Source organism: Nanorana parkeri, unplaced genomic scaffold, assembly GCF_000935625.1.
Source record: "Nanorana parkeri isolate BGI_ZX_2015 unplaced genomic scaffold, ASM93562v1 scaffold82, whole genome shotgun sequence".
Taxonomy (NCBI): domain Eukaryota; kingdom Metazoa; phylum Chordata; class Amphibia; order Anura; family Dicroglossidae; genus Nanorana; species Nanorana parkeri.
This window is the reverse complement of record NW_017306350.1, coordinates 2,466,093-2,488,805: the sequence shown is the minus strand read 5'-3', so window position 1 is coordinate 2,488,805 and position 22,713 is coordinate 2,466,093. Positions and strand designations below refer to the sequence as shown.

The 22,713-nt window shown below is 40.0% G+C and overlaps 1 protein-coding gene across 1 annotated transcript in view; it reads left to right on the top strand.

The window, feature by feature from the left end:
* Window positions 1-22,713, top strand: part of FAM189A1 (family with sequence similarity 189 member A1) — a 413,737-nt gene that overhangs the window by 31,466 nt on the left and 359,558 nt on the right. The window lies entirely within an intron of this gene.

Genomic DNA, 22,713 nt, shown 5'->3' with positions numbered 1-22,713 from the left:
CTAGCCTGGGGGCTACAGAAACATACAGTTGATTAAAAAAAAACATATATACGTGCACAACTGCTATGAAAGTAATTTTACAGTCACTAATATTGAAACAAGAAGATCTTGTGGTGCTAACTTTTTATTCTGGTACCAAAAGAGTAAACTAAAACAAACAAAAAAAACCCACACACAAACTTTTGTTCAATAACTCAGTTATCTAGTTCCTATTGTCCTTTGAAAGAACAGCATGATGTGTCTCTCTATGACCATGAGACTGTTCATCATCTGTTCTGAAAAAAATAATACTTAAGTTTACCAGCTGTACAAAGTTGTCGCACAACAACTGCCATCTTTATCTACAGACTTACTATGTGCAATGGTAAACAGTGTTTTTCCCAAGGTATCTCTAGTACCCCTGATGCAAGGTCTGCACCATTAAGTTCCTTAAGCATATTGGCTGGCATCAGAGGCGGCTCTCTAATTAGGCAAAATAGGTGGTCACCTTAGGCCTCGCGCTCCCAAGGGCCTCTCGGCCGCCTAATTTGCCCGGTCGGCACATTACCTGCCAGCCAGGTAACGTTATGAGCTCTCAGCCCTGTCGCTGTCAAAGCGAGACTCTCAGTTTGACAGCGACAGGGCTGAGAGCTCATCCGTTTTCTTGGTCAATCCACTCGTCTGTTCTGCTGGAGCTCCGTCCACCAGCCAATGAGACGAGACCTCACACCTCCCATCCACCGCACGAGGATCTCTATCTGGCTGGGAGGGCGGAGTTTATCATCAGAGGCAGATGTCGCCGGGAACCAGCTGGTCCTGCGCGATCCCATGCACTCCTGCCTGCGAGACGCGACCTTCACAGGATGGTGAGACCTGGTCCCTGCCCGCAAAGCATCAGTGTGAGACGCGGCCCACGCAGCCCTGGTAACAGGTAACACACTTACTACATAGTGCCCTTTTGACAGCCCTGTTGAGACCCTAGAGAGCCCTCTGTGGGGTCTCACCGGGGCTCTGTAGGGGTCTAACAAGGCTGGTTAGACCCCACAGGGCCCTGGTGAGACCCCACAGAGCCCTGCTACCCCGGTGATCCCCCCTCAGAGCCATGGGGAGACCCCAGAGAGCCTTGGTGAGACCCTAAAGATCCCTGGGGGCTGGTGAGACCCCCAGATCACCCTGGTGAGAACCCAAATCACGCTGGTGAGACCCCACATAACCCTGGTGAGACCCCACAACACCCTGGTGAGACCCCACATAGCCCTGGTGAAACCCTACAGAGCCCTGCTTTACCCAGAGCTCTGAGGGGTCTCACCAGGGCTCCGTGGGGTCTCACCAGGGCTTTGAGCGGTCTAACCAGGCTGGTGAGACCCTACATTGCCATGGTTTGACCAGGGCTCTGTGGGGTCTCTACAGGGCTCTGAGGGAGCACTGACAAGGCTGGTGAGACCCCACACAGCCCTGGTGAGACCCTACAGAACCCTGGTGCTGGTTAGACCCTACAGAGCCCTGGTCTAACCAGGGCTCTGTGGAGTCTCACCAGGTCTCTGTGGGATCTCACCAGGGCTCTGTGGGATCTCACCAGAGCTCTGAGGGGTCTCACCAGTGCTCTGTGGGGTATAACCAGGCTTGTAAGACCCCCACATAGCCCTGGTGATGCACTACAGAGCCCTGGTGCTGGTGAGACTCTGCAGAGCCCTGGTGAGACCCTACAGAGCACTGGTGCTGGTGAGACCCTACAGGGCTCTGTGGGGTCTCACCAGGGCTCTGTGGGGTCTCACCAGAGCTCTGAGGGGTCTCACCAAGGCTCTGTGGGGTCTCACCAGGCTGGTGAGACCCCACAGAGCCCTGGTGAGGCCCTACAGAGCCCTGGTGCTGGTGAGACTCTGCAGAGCCCTGGTGAGACCCTACAGAGCCCTGGTGCTGGTGAGACCCTACAAAGCCCTGGTCCCCCAGGCTCCGCGGGGTCTCACCAGGCTCTTTGGGTCTAACCAGGCTGGTGAGACCCTACAGGGCCTTGGTGAGACCCTACAGAGCCCTAGTGGGACTTGGTCGCCCCTGGAAAAGCACCTTGTCCCCGTGCTGATGGGGACAAGGGCTTCTTCCCCACAAGCCCTGGGGCGTTGGTTGCGGGGGTGCTGGCTGGGGGGGTCTTATTCACATCAGGGTACTCCTTTAATAAACCCAGATGCACCCCCACCCCCCCCCCTTGTGAATGTGTAAGGGGTACTTATACTCCTACCCATTCACTAAAGCGTTAAATCAAATTTTTTTTAATTCTCCAGACTTTTGAAAAAAATCCTTTCATTGAAAAAAAAAAAAAAAGACAGGATTATAAAAAGTTCTTTATTTAAAAAAATAAATGGATCCACCGACCTAATCCTAGGGTCAATCATGGGGTCCAGCGTTGTCCATGAGGAGGACGACTTGACAAAAATAAAAACTAAGTATAAAATAACAAAAAAAGAAGCAGACACCCACTGACCCATCTGCTAACGACAACTCCCGCAGCAGAATGGATGGCATGCTGGCAAATGACGGCAAAATATAAACAATTGGGCGGAGCAAGCGATGACACAACCGTTAGCTCCACCCAACGGTTTACATTTGTCCGCCACCTGACAGGACTTGGCTGCGTGAGCCATGATTGGGCAAAGTCATCATTACTTTGCTCAATCATGGCTCTCACAGTGCACTGTGCTGTGATTGGGTAAAGTCTTGCACCTGACCTGACAAAATTTAAGAAACTGTGAACTTATAGTTCATAGGATTTAAAGAATGCCCTAATATATATACCTATATATTATATATATAGGTATATATATTTATACCTTTCATTTTTATCACTTGCATTTTTTCCCATTATGGGCCTAAGTGGGTCCTCGTGCTTAAGTTTTGCCTAAGGCCTCGCAAACTCTAGAGCCGCCACTGGCTGGCATACATGATTAGGGACTTGTCACTGATCACTATGTGGTGCAGTGGCATAATCAATGAAGTAATATACCTCTCTTTAGAATAACTTCACATAAGTCCATCTGCTTTCTCTGTTTGCAGCACATGATGTTCATTTTCATCTAAGAACTAAGTCATTTACTATTTTAACTTCAGCAATCATGTTGCTTGTTGATAGCTGGCCAAAGAACATAAGCTGATTGGCACCGGACGACCAGCACGGCCATGGTGTTGCAGTAATTGACACATCTCAGGAAGTAGCAGAAAACTCTCAGCATGGATGCACAAAGCTTTATTGTATATGATGTAATTACCGTATATACTCGAGTATAAGCCGTCCCGAATATAAGCCGAGGTACCTAATTTTACCAAAAAAAATGGGAAAAAGTATTACTTTTCACCCAAAAAAATGGGCTTAAAATCTCGGCTTATACGCGAGTATATACGGTAAGTGTTCTTTTCTGACTGATGGGAAAGTGTTATGGGCTAACATTACAAAACACAATGCTAGGATTAAGATTGCTGAAATAGAAATAACAGCAGTAAGATATGCTCTCTTGCATACACTGAATAGTACTCCTTAGATCATATATTTTCTGGCAGTTTATTTCCATTTTGTCTGTGGGGTTTTTTGGGGGGTTTTTTACCAACAGAAAATGTTACATATCAAGGTTATGGCTGGATCTACTTTTTTTTTCATTTTATAGATGTAATTATTTAAAAAACATTCAACTTCTAACTTGGTTGGTTTATTATTACAGTTTTATTTGCGTCTGAGAGTACAATATTTAAGATTTATGACACAATCTCATGTTGTTTAGCTCTTTTTATTGTACTGAAGTCTCGTTTTGTACTCAGATATTCGGTTCGGGGAATTAATTACACCAAGTAGAGGAAAAACTATGAACTTCTGTTCTTGTACAGTGAACAATGCTCTGTATTTCCATCTGCATTCAATGAGAGAGAGAGAGAGAGAGAGAGAGAGAGAGAGAGAGAGAGAGAGAGAGACAGACAGAGTAGACAGAGAGAGAGAGAGAGAGAGAGAGAGAGAGAGAGAGAGAGAGAGATTTTTTTTTTCTTTTGCTGTCTTTGTTCTGTTAAGAGATTTTCTTTAATTTCCTGTCCTAGAGACACAACAGCAAATGGAAGGCAATCTCTTCAAAGTGAGGGAAATTTAAACAGTTTTCATCAGAACAGATTAAAAGACTTCCCCTCACCTCCTGTATGGGTGACAACTGTTAATTTTTGGGTTTCCTCTCGCTTTCTGTCCTGGTGAGAGTTATCACTAGGACAAATAGAGAGCATGAATCTTTCCAGTAGGGAAAAAGATGACAATGATAATCTAGCAGAGCTTCTTACCCTTGCCTGAAAAAAAATATATCTTTAGAAATACATTACAGAAACATAGTAACTTTCAAGCTAGTCATGGAAGCATAATGACGATTTGTCAATATGTAATTTTATTAGAGTATAGGACAATTATTGTATTCATGTATAATCTTTTTGTTATTGAAGTACATTACATGACAAGAATAAATCATTACTTTAACTGTTGAAAATTCCATAATAACGCCATTGGCCATGATCAGTGGGCTCGTCTAGTGAAGGATTGCTGCAGGGATACTATGATATGTTTTTTTTTCTTCTGCACCTTCATGAGTGAATTTTAGCATTTTTTATATTAAAATGATAAGGTTTTATTGCACCAGGTTATATTTTATGTGTTTTATTTAAGTGCTGACTGTCCCCAGTCTGCCTCTTACTGGGCTGCAAGACCTGTTACATCATGTTCTTGGCTTTGATCAATTGCTAATGCTTTGACCATTGCTCATCTCTGTACCAAAACTGGATTTGTTGGTTTTAATACAGATGCATAAAAGGCATACTTTGTTTTCCTTATTTACTTAAAATTCCATAAAGAAGCTTTTATTTTAAGACTGTCTGAACATAAAAAGTACCTCAGAAACTATGAGACTTTAAATTATGTTATATATGCAAATCAAACATGTAGACAAAATATAAAACACTCTCAGATAATTGCTAAGAGTTATTATAATGGCGAGATGCACAGTTAAATGATTTGTTTGACTGATACAGCAGTACTCCAGTCACGTTTTTTTTCTAGAGTGGTTGGAGTGGTTAGAACAGTATTTCTCAGCCTTTTTTCAGTCATGGCACCCTGTAAAAGTATGCAAAATCTTAAGGCACCTCAGTCTAAAATGTCATGAATTTTAAAGAGGACCCCACGCAAAAACCAAAAAGTTAGCCCTTCACATTGGAGTTCCCTTTCACATTGAAGTACTACCATCACATCAGGAGCCACAGCTTCTTTTCTGAATGGATTCCACTGCTCCGTGGATTAGCATCATTCATTTCTATGGTGTTGGCAGCCAACTTGCCTGCACCATGGAAAGACTTGATGCTGTGGGAAAATTTTGAGGCACCCCTGAGCAAGCCAGAAGGCACTCCAGGGTGCCATTATTGTTAAAGGCTAGGTTAGAACACTGATCAATTTTTGCTGTCCATGTCTTTGTTGGAGAGATTCTCCCTCACTCCCTTTCCTTCTGGCTAAATACTAAATTAGAAGAATCTCTCCACAGCAAAAAAACAGGTTGGGTTTCTAAGCTTTGCATATTTCCACTAATTTCCACTCCTGTCAGTCACTGAGTGCATATTCCAATACATTTGCTGCTGTCAATGATGCAATGTAGCAAATCATACTGAATAGAACTTTGTGAAAAAGTGACCCATCCTTTTGGCCATGGAAAAATAAAAGGGTCACTTGATTGGTTCCCTCCCCTGCATCACATAATTACCTTTCCTCACTCTTGCACCACTAAATTCGGCTGCCAGGAACAATCCCTGAGACTTTTGGGTATGGGTGAGCATTTGGCTTACTCCCTTTCTCCCATTCAACAGTATTAGCTGCCTTTTGATTGGTTCAACACTGTCTCATGGGTCTGGGGAAGGAGGAACAAATAAATGTGCTCTACTGTTTCCTTAGTGCACAGGCTTTTGTAATTCATTAATTATGAATTCATTAACAAGTGGCTCCGGAGCTGGTGTCAGATGGAAGGATTTGGTTTCCTGGAGAACTGGGCTGACTTCGCAGTCGGCTATCGGCTCTTCAGCCGAGACGGGCTGCATCTTAATGGGAAAGGTGCAGCATTCCTGGGAGGGAAAATGGTAGAAAGACTGGAGGAGCTTTTAAACTAGAAAGTGGGGGGGAGGGTATAAAAATAATAGCAACATTAGCGATAAACTGTTTAAAATTAACTCCGTTACAAAAACTAGAGGCCATCACCTAAAATTGGTGGAAAAAAAATTCCAGCACAAGGGGCGAAGGGGGTTCTTCACAGTAAGATCAGTTAGGGTCTGGAACTCACTGCCACAGGCGGTGATTTCAGCAAATAATGTGGAATTGTTCAAGAAACTTTTGGACGATTTCTTAAGGGACCGTAATATACAGGGGTACAGGTACTCCTAGAATGAGATCCTAATAGGTTGGACTTGATGGACTAATGTCTTTATTCAACCTCAAATACTATGTAACTATGTAACTATGGAAATGTTTTATTGCACAGATGAAAAATCTTTCCTGCTCCAAACGGTCTTATGACCTACTCAACGACTGCGTTTGATGACTTCTTCCGAACGGAGAAAGCCAAACATCCACTTGTTGTTTCTTATTTATATACAAATAAGCTTTAATGCTACATGAACAGATTCACTCATCCAAAGCCAAACTGAAGTAACACAAGACCCTGCTCCTACTCCTTCAACATGGTTCACTTTAACAGGGGCTTAGTCATGATGGTGGATTACTTACACACCTTACTCCAATACTCCACCTTAATAGACATGTGCACCAGCAAAACATTTGTTTAGTTTGGTTTCGATTCGGATTTTGCGTTATTTAGTTTTTCGGGATTTGGGTCCGAAAGTCAATTCGTTTCGAGATTCAGATGAAATTCGTTAGCGGTAGCGTGAGGTTCCCCACCAATTGATACCTGACCCTTTAGGTCTGGTAGGAATGTTAGGAGGGACCCCCCAGCTAAAACAAAAAAAAGTGCATGTGATTCCCCCCCCAAAATCCATACCCTTTACTTGTACCCTTCCTCATTCACTAACGGGATAACATTTTAAGTAAATAAACAAACCACACTTTTAGAAAAAATTATTTAATTGAAAAAAAAAACATCCAAATCTCCGAATAACGAGAATCCGTCCGAAAAACAAATTTTTCCTAAACAAATTGAATGTCTATTAATGACTCAGCCCCTCTTGGGGTAAAACACATCCATGGATTAGGAACACGTGTGTTTTAGTTTGGCTTTGTGAATGTCTTGATGGTGCAAAATACTTTTTTTGGGTACAAAGAAAAAAGAAAAGGCGGATGTGTGGCATTCTCTGGCTGGAATGGAAATGTTTTAACTTTATTCCAGTATAGGATCACATTGAGAACAGTAAACCATGCAATGATCAACACTATTTCAAAATAACATAACAAATGCATGAAATGCAATAATTAGTAACGCTTATGAATTACTTAGTAATTGTCGGGGATACTATTTGACTGTGTTAATTTACAGGTCATAGGAAACATGTACTGAAAGAAGCTTTCTACTTAATACAATCTGGCATGGTTCTTGCTGGCACCCTGTATTTCTCCATAAAGATACTTGTATTGACTTAAGATAGCTAATTAAAATAAAAAAGCAGAGAAACTGTTCTGAGCCAAGTAAGCCAATTTATCTTGCTGTTTAAAAATTAGAAACACTATTTGAAGCATAATGAAATAGCTAGTCTGAAAAATTAGATCTGCTCTTATCAGCCGGACAGTTCTATTCAGCTAATTCTTTGGAGGAACTTTGCCATCACTATTATTGCTTAAGAAATTTTGCTTTTTGCACATTTATTCTCTGTACACATTCATGCTCCTTAAATGTATGCATCCTGGAGCTGAAAAGAAAAATGTATTTGTTGAAGTAGGGGTTGGAATAAATGGAAAAACTTTTTATTTTTTTTGGTATATTGAATTGTGTGACGTTAGGTGAAGACTATTTTTAAAACAAGTAATACTATGTGTCTACATATATTTAAAGAAGAGCTCCAGGCATATGAAAAACATAACCCTTGCAGTTCCAGGATTGCTGACTGCAAGGTTTAAGTTTTTAACTGCCTGGAGTTCTTCTTTAACTGCTCATTTTGGTCTAGGGTGTAAAATAAAAAAGATTTACTCACCTGAACATCGGTCCTGCAGCAAGGACTTCTCAGCTGTCTCCCCCTCCACTCTGACTGTGGAATACCCTCGGCATCCTCAGGTATAATACAAGTCAATTTCACAACCTTTTCACACATTTGATTCGACTTAACGTGACACTGTCACTTTGCCTATTCAGTGTGTTTGCAAAGGAACCCTCCCAACCCACCTCACCACATTTTGCCAGTACTTCCCCGCCACTCCTTCCTCTGTTGCAGTGGGCACTAAAATCCCCATTTTCAGCTGATGTTGAATGCTAGAGGGAGTGTTAATATCACTCCCATGGTTATGTGACAGTGCTTGGGCCTAGAGATTGGCAGCTAGACCTGAGCACTGTCACAGGAGGTCACATATGCTTTGTCCACCCTCTTATGTGTCCTTAAAGGATGCCTATAGCCAAGAACAAAAATGTACCATGTTGTAGTTTACCGGTGGTGATGTAATGGCTTACCAGTGGTGATGTAGTGGGTACATTAGTGTTAGCAATTACACAAAATACCTATTGATCTTGCCAGCAGTGCACTTGTCACTTCCTGTTAGCTGAATTGGAAGTGTAATTTCACCACACTCTATGTAATGGAGGTGATTAACCCCTTCATGACTGAGCTTGTTTTTAGTTTCTGTTCGTAAATGACTGACACACTTTTGACATTTTTGCTGTGTGATTCTTCCACGTCAGTAATATACTTTCTTACAAAGTGCACCCACACATATTATATATTGTTTTTTATAGGACAGGTAGGGCTACATATTTATATCACATATGTGTGTCTAACGCCTCACTTAGGACAAATAAAATATAAAAAAAGAGGTAAAAAACGTTAAAAAAACACTTTTTTCCCCAGTTTTGAAGTATTTTTTTTACAAAACCAGCACAGCTAAAAAAAATGCAATAAATACATTCATTTATTTGTCCCTTATTTTATTTTTTACACATTTATTTATTTATTTTTACACTTTTCACAATTTTTTTTTTACACTTTTCACTTTTTTTTAAACTTAAAAATTTTATTTTATTTATTTAATTATATCAAGCAGTCATTGTGAATTAATCTCACTGTTACTGCTTGATAAATTAATAAATTTTTGGTTATTATCAGGCTGCTTCAAACTTCAGAACAGCCGATAATAAGTTAGTGACACTGATCCTGCAGCAGTTCAGGATTCAGCTGTCACTAAAGGTTTTCTGATTGTTGCAACAACAATCAGCAAACAAACATTCTTCTTCCAGGAATAGATACATTATAGGAATAGACACATTATGTATCTATTCATGAAAGAAAAAAAAAAGCCAGTATAGCTTGAGAGAGATATCTCTCGATCTATACGAGCTGTCAGAATGTGTCCGCTCTGCTGTGACTCTCAGACACTCGATATTAAGGTATCGGGTGTCTGAAAAAGGTTAACCCTTTCATTAATGAATGCCTCTGTAGTAAGGACATCCATTAATGAATGTTAAAAGCTGATTCTCAGCGATTAACAGCCCTCTAAAGCAGCAAATAACTCGTCACGTACAGTGTACGTGACAAGTCATTTGGTCCCTTTGTGGCTGGACGTACAGTGTACGTCTCCCGTCACGAAGGGGTTAAAGGCAGACAGGTTTGAAGTCCAGCCTGGGTGACAACCATGGTTCACTCCATAGATACAGTGAAGGAGTGAGCATAGCCACCCAGGGACAGAAACTGGGTTATTTGCAGGATTACCACTCGAACAAAATTCATAGAAAAAGAAAACACATACAGCCACATCATCTAAGGACTGATAAGATATAATATATTTTGTTTTTTGGTTTTAATCTCTTTATTGGTCCTTTAATGTGAGAGGCTAGAAGGAAGGCTTGGAAGTTGAGGGGTAGTGCCAGCTTGGTCTTTTAATAGGAAAAATTAATATTTGTGTATACATTCAACAGTCTCTGGATCTGCTAATTATTTTAACATGCTATTTACAATGATGGTTTGCTTCAAAGCATATATGTACTGCAGTGAAATATAGGTAAACACAGACATAGGATTTCCGGGGATGCTGAAATTGCTTTGTATGTTGCAAAGTGGGCATTAAAAGGTAATAGGCATCTAATGTAAATGATTAACCCCCTCCCCCCAGCCACACACACCCAAACACACACACACACACACCCTTTATGATGCATTTCCAATAATTTCTTTCACAGTAGTGGTGCCCCACCCATTAAAGTTACAATGTTCCGCCTCTGTTTAGTGGCCACTGTTTTATGTCTTATCAATTACACAGTGCCTGAACCATCCAAATCTGAGTCACATCCATATTTATGTGGATTGATTTGGTTATCTTTACTTAATCACATTTTTATTTTCTGCTATTTTGCATAGATATTATCAGTAAACAATTAAGAAACATGAGCATATGGAATGCATAATTACTAATTAAATGTGCATTTATTCACAATGATTAAACCAACTCAACCCTAAGTAAGCCCCCTATGGCCGTTAACAACCAACTGAGACTGTTCAGCTAAAAACAAATTGAACCCACACACTACTTAATTGACCTCATGATATGGTAATTCAGGTTATGTTATAGCATATGCATCAGAATACTGAGATTCATTTTCAAGGTAGCTGAAGGTCAGCTTGCATTGTTCTATGCCCAGACAGAAATTACACTTCTGAGATACTTCTTTCATCCATCGATTCAGTTGTCAGGCTCTTTAGATTGTTTTACTCTGAGAATGAGATTTAATACTGGGAAGGCACTTCTATCTGACATAGCCTACGTAACATGGTCTTTATTACTGTTCTCGCTGTTGTTTCTGACCAAGTTCTGTTTCGAATTTCTCAAGTTAGAAAACTTTGCTTATAGAATGATCTCTTTATCTATGCATTGTCTTGCAAGTGCCTTCTCAAATATAAATGCCACAAGGTTAAAGCCCGCTTTATGATGTGAAGGTTATCTATTCTATAATGCCACAATGATGGAGAAATGTGTTGTCTGTATGCAGTCTACTTTTACAGCATTGGTAGCATATGTGTGGATTATGTGCAAACATACATTTGTCAACTTCATAATCTCAAGGCAATCATTTTAATCCCGAAATGCACAGAGGCAAACCAGACATGCTGGGGCGACCAGCAACTATTACATCTATACCATTAGGTCAGTCCTGAGATACAACTGCATAAAGTGGTCATTCTTTTTATTATTCTATCGCTCAGCTTACAGACGCAGTAAATGACAATGCAAAAATTCCAGAGGGAAAATTTCAAGCTAGCCAGTTAAACCTATTAAACATATATAGCAATGTACAAACTGATTGAGAACAGGATACCTGGAGGGAGTCCTGTACTCTTTTTTAAGGGAAAAACAGCTCTCAAGTTTTGCAGTATTTGAAATAGTTTTTTTTTGTTTTTTTTTTTGCTGGCTAGCTTGAAAGTGTGCTAGGGAACTTTTGTATTGTTTTCTATATTATCCTGCCAATGTGCACCTTTCCCCTTTTTTGCTAGTTTAAACTAAACATAGTGGCTGCCATTGTTTCTTTTATGGTGAAGAAAAATTACATATGGTGAAAAAAACATGTGGCCCTTTCTTAAATGAATAAATGCATGCAACCTAAAAACTAATATCTACCTAATGTACCAAAGTAGACCCAACTTGCTGGCTTCTTATCAATGTCTGCATATAAAAAGGACTTCAATGGTGGTCCCACCCTTTTCTATACTTTTAAATAGGGCCCCTGATGGGTGGTAGAGTCAGCCTTTCTGTATTGGGATTTATCAGTTCAGCAAGGCATCTGGGGACAGAGAGGTGTCTTTAATTAGCTTTGGTAATATGTAATCCACAGCACTCCTGACCAGAAACCCATAAGATAGATGGGTGCGGGTATGACCTGCGGATGGCACCGCGTTATCACAAAATGTCCAAAAGAAGTTACCCACACTCAAAGGTCCAATGTGCTGAATGCCTTTTTTTTCCAATTCAGACGTTATACAGACATGGTGGAACAGTGTAAAAGCAACATTTCAGGAATGAACATTGCCTGATGTTCGGTCCCAAAATGTTGCGTTTACACTTTGCCACCATGTCTGTATAACGTCTGAATAAAAGAGGTGTTCAACAAAGATTTGATAAATTCCTTTCATTGTGTTTATCTATTGTTGTGGCTTAGAACGGATCACATTTTATGGCAAATTACTGCAGAAAACCAATTAATTCCAAGGGTTCACATACCTTTTCTTGCCACAGTATAAAAATGTCACATGCTTAAAAAATTCTTTCCTGCAGTAATTGGACATGTTTGGAACAAGGTGGTACAATACTTTGCCTTCATTTTTCAACAATAAAACACTTATAAAGTGTCAATCTTATAGTCATATATTGTAAGACTCTGCAAACTAAAAGTAGCTTTACTCATCATACTCATCATACCTTAATGCTTTATATCTTCATTTTAAATGAATTAATTATATTAACTAATTGGTTAAACTGCATATTACCTTTGTTCTCTGACTTTAAATCACAGGTAATTCAATTATTCAGTACTGAATGTGTGAATTTCGGAAAGCAAAAATAGAAAGGCAATATTTTATTCCTAAATAAATGGAAACCATTTATTATTCTACATTCCCCTTTAGGACCAAAAGAGTTATTTAAAATTAATAGACTAAACACAGTTTGGATAGAACGCAATTGTCGTAGTTGCATCCTGGCCCATGCTCCTGTGGTGGCCCAGTCCAGTTCCTGCCCTCTCCGCAGATTGAATTACCAAACTAGTGAAACTTACAGGCACGCAGAACATGCCAGCACTGGTAATGAGGTACACTTGAGGTGTTCCCAGTTAATCCTCCAAAGCAGGCAGAAAAACTGCTATAGACAGACACATTGATTCTGCATGGGGCTCACTATACTTGATTTTGTGACCTGTGGTGTTCCATGACTCAATGCAATTGTCACATGGAGCGGCATCGTATTGCTGGTCATTGCAGTTTCCCTGCACATGTCTGCATTGAAGCTTCTTCTTGGCAGCTTGGCAGTAAATTGGGGCACTAGACATATCACAATCAAAGAGAGGGGTCCTGTCCAGAATTTCTGCTTGACCCTGTTCAACTATCCCACTGATTCCGGCCCTGTGTTCTCTTGAAAGCAGTGCATATTATGTCAGTTATAGATAAATATGGGAAACAATAAAATACAATCTTTGTCATGAAATAAACCCTTTTCTTTTATTTCTTTAATAAGTAAATTCCTTATTCTTCCCCTTTTTTTCTTTTGTTTGCCTGGAAAAGCTTGGTATTAAGGTTATTGTAGCAATTATTATAGCCACCAACATAATTGCTAACCTGATCTATTATATTGTTTAGTGAGCTCTGTCTGCACGATATGTGTTTGCCATCTTATTCATTTTTTTTAACTTTTGTTTTTACTTTTTTTGGAACAGTTTTACTTAATTTTATCAGAAATGACTAAAACACTAAAAAAGTCACTTTCGGGTCTATAGTCCTTTTAAATGCAGAGGAAAACAGCACACATGTATTCATTTATTTTACAAGAGCTTAGTCATACTGTCCTTGGGATGATTTTATATAATTTTTATAAGCTATCAGGCTGGTTATGTCACACATTTATAAGGAACTATTTCCCTTCAGTGCATAAACCAGCAGGAGCCAGTCCGGTGACTGTGGAATTGTGCAGCAATAAAAATTTGAGGGCATGTCAGAGCAAAGTAGTATGGGTCCCTGAGCAGAACTACATCTTTCGGCTTTGCGTGGTTATCTTAAAAGGTAACTTTTTATTTGTAAAAACTATTTGTAGGCATTAAACAGTATGTGTGATGTCACAATCTGAGATATTGGGGTTGATTTAGTAATGAGTAGAGAGTGTTTACTTAGAAAAGTGAATTTTAACTTTGCAAGGGAATTGTTACTTAGCTTAGTGAATGTGATGAGAACTTGCTTTGCAAAAAATAAAATACCATGTGCCAGGGAAATGTAAAAAAAAAAAACAGATTTTTTTTTTTACACTTGCAAAGAGAAGTTTTACTTTGCTAAGTAAACAGTCTACAGATCCACCGATCTTCAGCAAAAGTTTGTCACCAATCAAATAAACATAATTTTCTTCTTCTTTTAAATTACGGCATCAAAGGCACATTTGTCCACAGTGCTCCCCTTTCCATTCCACCCTGGATAACCAAAGGGACCTGCATGTGAATGGGATTAAGGTGCCGCATCTACCCCACATCATATTTTATTTTCTGTGTTCTGAGAGCCACTGTACCACTTTGTAAGCAGCAAGTCAATCACATTGTACTAGCCCCTTGCTTTTGATTGGCTGTTTCTGGCTGTCACTTAAAAGCCATGGATGAGTCCAATACAGACTGCCTGGAGGTTGGAATCAAGTTCTTAAACTAAAGCTCATAATGTGGTGTCATGGCTCTTAACTTTGCAGAAAATAAAATATGCTGAGGGGTAGAGGTGGCAAATGAACCACTTGAGGGCTCTGCATTTTTGTTCAGGACCAGGATTTTATTCAGGATGATACACCTTGGTTAGATACTGAGATATACTTAGATACTGAGGTATTAGGGAAAGTGATCAAGAGGAGGGGAAGCTCTTAACTTCCTAGTGCATGTCATTGCTACTAGATGCTTTATACTTCTCCCGAGAACTTCCTGAGGACTCCCATGTCCACAATTCCCTGCTTTTTTAAATTACTAATACAAGGTCTACTGTTGGCCAAGAGTGCATGGTTTACAATGGCTGGTAACTGTACAGAAGCCATGTTACCATCAGACTTTTGGAGTTAGTGTAGGCTAAAATCTGGTGTGTAGAATTATCTTTTCCTCCAAACAGTGCACACAGAAGTAAAATACAGACAATGTTAAGTAGCTGTTTCTATAGCTTACTTATTAGTCAGTTCAGAAGTCAGTTCATAATAGCAGGTACTTATAACTTGTTTGCAAACTAGACAAATCATTTTGTTTATTTTTTGTTGGCGTCTGCAAAAGAAGTCAGCAAAAACTCACCGTAGGGAATTTATCCAAACTGGAGCAGACAAAAACTGGAGCAGCTGTGCATGGCAGGCAATAAGCCTCTCTCTTTGATTTTCAAATCTTAACTGAACAAACTGAAGAGAGAATCTGATTGGTTGACATGCACATCTGCTCCAGTTTTCGTCTGCTCCAGTTTTGATAAAGTCCCCCCATCACTTTATGTTTTTGATCATTATATTTTGCTTTGTCTGACAAATGTATCACAAAATTGTCACAGCATTACACCTGACCTAATTTCTTCAAAGTATATTTCATGTACTCTTTAGCAGTCTACATGAATACTGACATGTAAACATACACATCACTGCACATACGCTTCATGAATGAAGCCCTGAATGCCTTACACATTTGATCAGTTTTGAAAATGTCTTTCAATACAAAAGAAAGTGAGTATAGTTTCTGTGGACTCAATGGGGTTGGTTGACTAAAGACAAATAAGTTGTTAAATTTGCAAGGAAAACACAAAAACAGTATTTTTGCTTGCACATGACTGGATGATGGAAGTCAGCAGATATCACCTCATTCACTAAGCTAAGAGAAAATTCCCTTGTAAAGTACAAATTCTCTGGGTGATGAGAGCATTAGTTCTCTGGGTGATATGTGAGAGGTGTACCGGGACAGTGAGTGCATGCTGGGTTATACAATGCCATTAGAGTAGAGTAATTTTCAAGTTCAACTATGTTCTATTTTATGTTTCTATAATGGCATTGTTTTACTTGTACTGTATTTGCTGGCATATAAGACTACTTTTTATACTTAAAAGCATCCCCCGAAAATCGGGGGTCATCTTATATGCCAGGTATACAAAACGTCCCTAATCTGTCAGTTTGCTGGATGTGCAGTAATACTGTATGTTCGGTAGCTTCGGCTACATACAGTATAGTGTGTTGAGCCAATCACGGCGAGCGTTGTACACAACCTCTGCCAATCCGAGCAGGCTTTGTATTCATTAATAGAATGCATCGCTCGCCATGATTGGCTCAGTGCGGTATACTGTATGTAGCCAAAGCTACATACAGTATACCGCGTACATCGCTTTCCGTGATTGGCTCAGCACAGTATACTGTAGTCGAAGCTACCGTACATACAGTATTACCGCACATCCAGCGGGACAAACAAGTCAAATGGTGAAGCTCCTTCCTGGGGTGGCCACATACAAGTCTAAGAGGGTTCAGTCTGTAGCATTTCAGAGGATTCTAGCTGAAGTAATCACTGCACAATATATGACTCTGGTATTACTGCACATCCAGCGGGCTGACAGATTAGGGGGTGTATTTAAACAAAATGGCCCATGTTGATGTTTTTAAATGGTGTTGCCTCAGAAGTGGGGTCGTCTTATACGACGAGTATAGCCCAAAACCTATGTTTTAACTGAAAAATTAGGGGGTCGTCTTATATGCCCAGTCGCCTTATACGCCGGCAAATACGGTACTTCCATGAGGACAATAATTAAAACAGCCTTCTATCATACAGGGAACTACAAGTCCCAGGTGAACTCCCTACTTGTAGTTTTCTAGTAATACAATGCCATTATAGAACATGGAATAGAATATAGTCCGTTTCAAATTCAGCCATGTTCTATTCAATATTCTATAGTGGCAAGTACTTAACTTAGCTGTCACGTTCCTCTTGGCTTGTTCTCACAGCTGGAGGAAGTTCTTGCAGGAGGCTGTAAAAAAAAACAGTTGCGTGGGGGACAGCGGCCAGAAACATCGAGGCGGGTCTCTGTATCAGTAAAGGATGGACACCGGCACTCCAAAGCAAATCCAGTATGTCTATTTATTCATGCACTTGTTGCAAATGCAAAACACGATACGTTTCGGGGTCTCACAGGATACTCTTCATCAGGCAAACAAGTGATAAGCGAAGGGGAAACAGAACATTGTCAGGTAATTTAACCTTTTTGTGTCCATATAGTATTCACATATGTGTCTGTATTGTAGCCACTAACGTCTGGCTGCATGTTTACTTTAGTTTAAATTGGATTGGTTCACATTCACAGCTGGTGTATATATAGTTCACTCTGTTTCACTTGCACTTATCACTTGTTTGCCTGATGAAGGGGATACTGTGAGACCCCGAAACGTTGTATCTTGTGTTTTGCATTTGCAACAAGTGCATGAATAAATAGACATACTGGATTTGCTTTGGAGTGCCGTTGTCCATCCTTTACTAATACTTTGACGGAAGCCACCCGTTGACACCTGCTGCACCCACTTCTTATCTCATGGAGCAGCAGTTCTGAGTGCGATGGGTACACGGACTCTATCCGGGTCTCTGTATAAGGACGGCTGCTGCTGGGTCCTCCCGGGCCAGGGCTGCCAGTGCCGGGCGCGACTCTAGTAGTTCTGCCACTGAATGGAAGTGAAGACGATTTTACCCAACGGGGACACAAGCAGCAATAAAATCTCAATGGAGGTTCTACAGCTCCACCACTTCATCCAAAACTAAAATCAAATTGGCTGGAGTTGAGTTTTATTGCAGCTAAATACCTAATCCACCTCCACTGAAAAAGCAAAACAATACATGACTTGCAGATAGCAAGTATAGTTATATATAGAAAACAATAAGAAAAAATGCTAGATTGTACGGATCATCGGTCATTATTTAGTAATGCAGCACAGAGACAAGAGCAGTGATGATGATTTCTGATTGGTTTCTATATGTGACTGCACTCTCTAAAATTGGCTCTTACTGTGAGTCAGTAGTTGACACATTCCTGTAATATTTTACTAAAAGAACCAAGACACTAATCTTAAAAATACTATTTTTCTCATGCTGAAAAACACATTTCCTTTGCCATAATTAATATGATTACATTATCAATAAGTAGCAGTTGTTCACTCTTTCATTCTGTCTGGCTTTATAACTTTCCAGCTAACGGGTTTTCAGATAAGGGTCCTTGTTACTTCAGCATGCTGCACTTATGTGATTTTTGAATTTCTATTAAATAGGAAAATATGAGCTTAATGTAACTAGGAAATTGGAAAAATGTGATGATAAAAACACCAGTTGGCAAAGTGAAAATTACAAAATTACACTATTAGAAGCTCATTTTACAATCATCTCATGTAAGGCACTTACCAGGAACTATGTGTTTCCAAATATTGGCAATACTAAGTATTTTAAAAAGGTAGCTAAGATCCATACTAAAAGCATAATTTACAAAGGTTTTGCCAGATGCAAAAAACCTGTGTCCATGTTGAGAAAATTTGGGTATCACTGCTGACATCTCCTTCTGAAAATTCTAGTTATCCTGCTGTCACATTGATCAATGGCTTCAATCACTTCTAAGTTAAAATCCAAAATAAATCCAAAATAAGCATATAAAACAAGGGTTCTATCTTCGGTAGTTGCATGCCTGTTCTTATTGATTGTAAGCATAGCACTTCATTGACAACTAAGGGCATGTGAGGTGGACTAGCATTTCACCTCAGGGTCTGGTCCTCTGGAATAGTGGAGCAGTGTGAACAGATGCGTGCCAATTACTTTCAATGCAAATAAGGAGTTTATTGACTCTCACTCAATACTCCTGGTAAAGAAAGTTAGAGCACCGGACACCCATGGACTTGTAGACTCCAGAAAAGAGAGACAAAAAGTACTTATAACCTTCACAGATAGAGAGCCTTTAAACTGCATTTTCTGAAATCAGCTCGTGGCTGTAAGATAGTCGATGATTCAGCTGCAAAACTCCTTGGGGAGAAATCGACATACTTCAGTCAAGGTCCAAGCTTCTGTCCAGCTTCTCAGGTACTTTATTCAGGCTGAGCTCTGTGTTATTTCAATTCCCTGACTCAACATAATAGGCCTTGAACACAGACCTCTATCAAAGCACATGGTTACCCTCCCCAGGCTAGAAATCTAGGTGGATCAGACATGCAACTGCATCCCTCCCCAGACAGGAGGCCCAGGGAAAGACTGATTTTCCAAGGTCACTCCAAAATATTTATACGTTCTCCCTGTCTGCACCACCGCTAATAAACCTTCTAGTGGTTGGCAGGGAGATATAAAAATGCATAGAAATGTAGCCTCCCACACTAGCCATGTACACTCCCCAACAGCAGGCAGAAGCAAACACCAGAGACTCAAGAAAGACAAACTATCAATTAGACTCAGGCTGACTACAGCCTCACAGCTTCTTAATATAAATATACATTTATGTTTAGGATAGAGTAGCTACGCTAGTATTGAACACATGACAGCGAGGTAAGTATAATTTTGAGAAGGTGTCAGAACCCCCCCAAATGTCTGTCATAACAATTTTTTCAAGACTTTAAAACTTTAAAGCTGGACTCAATAAAAAAATATATAATGTAACAACTGTTTCACAGTACACATACTGTGTACTGATAGTGTTATTTACAAGCAGCCTACATGATCAGAAAAAAAATTAACAGTATCTTTGTGTAGACTAACAGTCCTTGTCCAACTAAAACGTCAAGTGTGTGACTGCTTTTTATGTGTATTTTTCCAGCACACTAAAAGTCCAGTCCCTGACACAGCCCTTGATAGAAACATTCCCACTCGTCATTTCTTTGCTGTGTGCCATCACTGACTTAAAGCAGAACTCTAGGCAAATCAAATCTTAACCCTTGCAGTAGGTCTACCTCTGCACTGCAAGGGTTAAGTGCTTGTTTTGTCTAGGGAGCTAAAATAACAAACATTATATTCACCTGAACCATGATCCTGGTTGGCTGGAGTAGAGGAGGAGCAAGGCTGAAGGGACCGGTCTAAAAGCAAGCCAGGATCATGGTTCGGATGGCTACAACTTTGTTATTTTAGTTCCCTAGAAAAAAACAAGCATGTAACCCTTGTAGTGCAGGGATAGACCCACTGCAAGGTTTAAATTCGATTTGCCCAGAGTTTTGCTTTAAGCTAGTCATACTAATTGGACAATTCTTGCTAAATCAGTTGAAATTGGAACTGTAGTTGGCCCTATTGGCCCCATGCAGCGGACAAAAATCAACTTAAAACTTGTCTGAGTTGGGTGGGAAATTGTCAAGTGAACAGCATTTGCATCCCATCAGATGTAGTCCACATTCGGTTATTCAGACAGTGTCATGGCTGTCTGAATACAATAGCAGGCACTGGAGATTCCTCTATCCACCCTGTTTAGTGAAGGAACCTATTGGTTTTAGCTCATTCAGCCTGCAGGCTGTACAAAATAAATCTGCATATGTATCACTAGCTTATGTCACATGGTAGGCGGTGACATAGCAACAATACTAGCACTATTTAGGCCATAGCTGTAAAAACAGTTTTTTTACTTTGTTCCCTGAAAATTATACAAATCACTGTTAATGGGAAGCTGAACAACTTTGCACTACAGTGCACTTAAAGTATACACAAAGTTGAATAAAAAAAAATATCTATATATATCAGGTTTTTATTGCTATCCATGTCGCCCAAGATACGATTAACCCTCTCCTAGTGACCATTGTCTTTTATACAGAAAGTGATGGCAAATCACGAGAACAGGAGATAGAGGGACATTTTAAAAAATGTGATTCTACAATTAAAAAAAGCTCATGCTGCATCATGGATGTGCTATCATTGGATAACCGTTAGCTCTATAGAAAGGTGTCTTTAAAAGGTATCATTCACTATGTTGTCTGCATTGCAGAGATCCACAGCTGAATAGTCATTTAACTTAAATTAGAAACTTAATTTTTCTTGCCTTGTTCATTTTTGATAAACCACCCCACTGTATGATTTTACATTTGTATTTCTGTTCCACACTCTAAATCAAATAATAAGGCATACATGTGTAGGTTAGAGAGATTTATTTTACAAAATATGTAGTCATGCTGATTTAATGCTCAGGGATCACCTTCCTTCAAGTAAGAACTTTTCTAGCCCAGAGCGGAATTAGGGAAAGGAAAGTTGTCGACGGATTCAATCATATTTTATAAGTCAGGGCTAAATTTGGTCATCTTATGATGATATTCGCAAACATAGCCAGTAAACATCCATCATTTTTGACAGCATTAGATTCGGCAAACACAACAGCACAGTGCCTGACTTTATGAAGGGACCTGCCAGTCATTGTCAATCAGTACACTGCAGTGAGCAGATCAGTGTCCAGAGGGCACGTAGGTTAAAGCAGACCTATTGTTTAAATTCACACTTCACATGCTTCAATAGTGAACATGTCAGCATGACCAAATCACATTATTATTTTGAGCAATAAGATAACTTTTTCTTATCATGAAATGAGAAAAAATAAGAAACCTACTCTCAAGCTCCTTCGCATAAGGTAAAGCTTGTGATAAAAATCACATGGGTTACATGGTGTTCAAATATCTTAATTACCATGAGTGACCATTTCCCTGCAAAATATAAAATATATTTATAGTTTTTTCCTTGCCAGCAATTAGTTAAAGGGGGGTGGGGGAAGGGTGGTGGAGGAGGAGCCTGGAGTTCAGATTTAAGTTGTTTAAAGAATGCAGAGTCTGTTGTTTTCAACAGCTAGACTTAATCCGGTAGACTGAAGTACTAGTAAAAGAAAGATGGCTCCTAAAAGCTACAACCTGATCCATAGCATTTTTATTCATATACAGACTTCACTCCAGCAGGCACAGATAATATAAAGTCTCAGTACCAAAGATCGTTTCACGCTTGTAACTGAGATTTCTGAAAGGTTACCTCTAGGAAGTGCAGCTACAAGCATGAAACTATCTTTGATACTGGAACTTTATATTATATTTTCCTGTTGCAGTGAGGTCTGTAGATGGAATTGCATTGGTTCGGGTCAGAGCGTGCAGGATCCATCTTCCTTTTATTGTTACTTCTGGATACATGCTGTAATCAAATCTGAGCACCTGATGAGTTCCTTCTGGAAAGATGACATAAGCAGATGGCCATCGAATATGGTCTTGTTTTGCTGAGCGGTTATGCTATCTATGAGGATCTGTCATATACACTTGCAGTGCAGAAGAAAAGAGTAATTGTAGACAAAACATGTCTTTGAAAAGTTCAAGCCAACAATTTAGTTCTCCTGATCCAAATCTGTGCCAAGAATGAAGTGTGAGATGGTAATTTGTAATAGGTGAAACTCATCTTCTTAAGGCAGTGATAGCCGAGCACTGAAACAATTCAAACACAAACAAAAAGCACACCAACATGGACCAATAAAAGAACATAGGTTTAGCAAAAAAAGAAAATGCACTAACAACTGAAGCGGAAATATGAACTCGTCAGCAGCCTACACAGAGTGCAGATGGTACATAGACACAGTCCACTATGGCCAATGGTGTTAGCTCAAACTGCTTAAGTACTCCTTTGTGGTTTTCCCAGGGACTTTGCTCAATGTGCACAGTAGTGGTTCTGGAGACTGGAAGACATTAGTCTACTGCCTTGGTTCTCAACTGGTAGGTCCTGACCCAAAAGTGGGTCGCTACCCCGTTTTCAGTGGGTCGCCGCGTGCTTAGGTTGAGGTGGGGTGGGATAGGACTATGGCTGCGAGGGAGCTCCATACATATGTGCATTGCTTACAGCTCCCTCA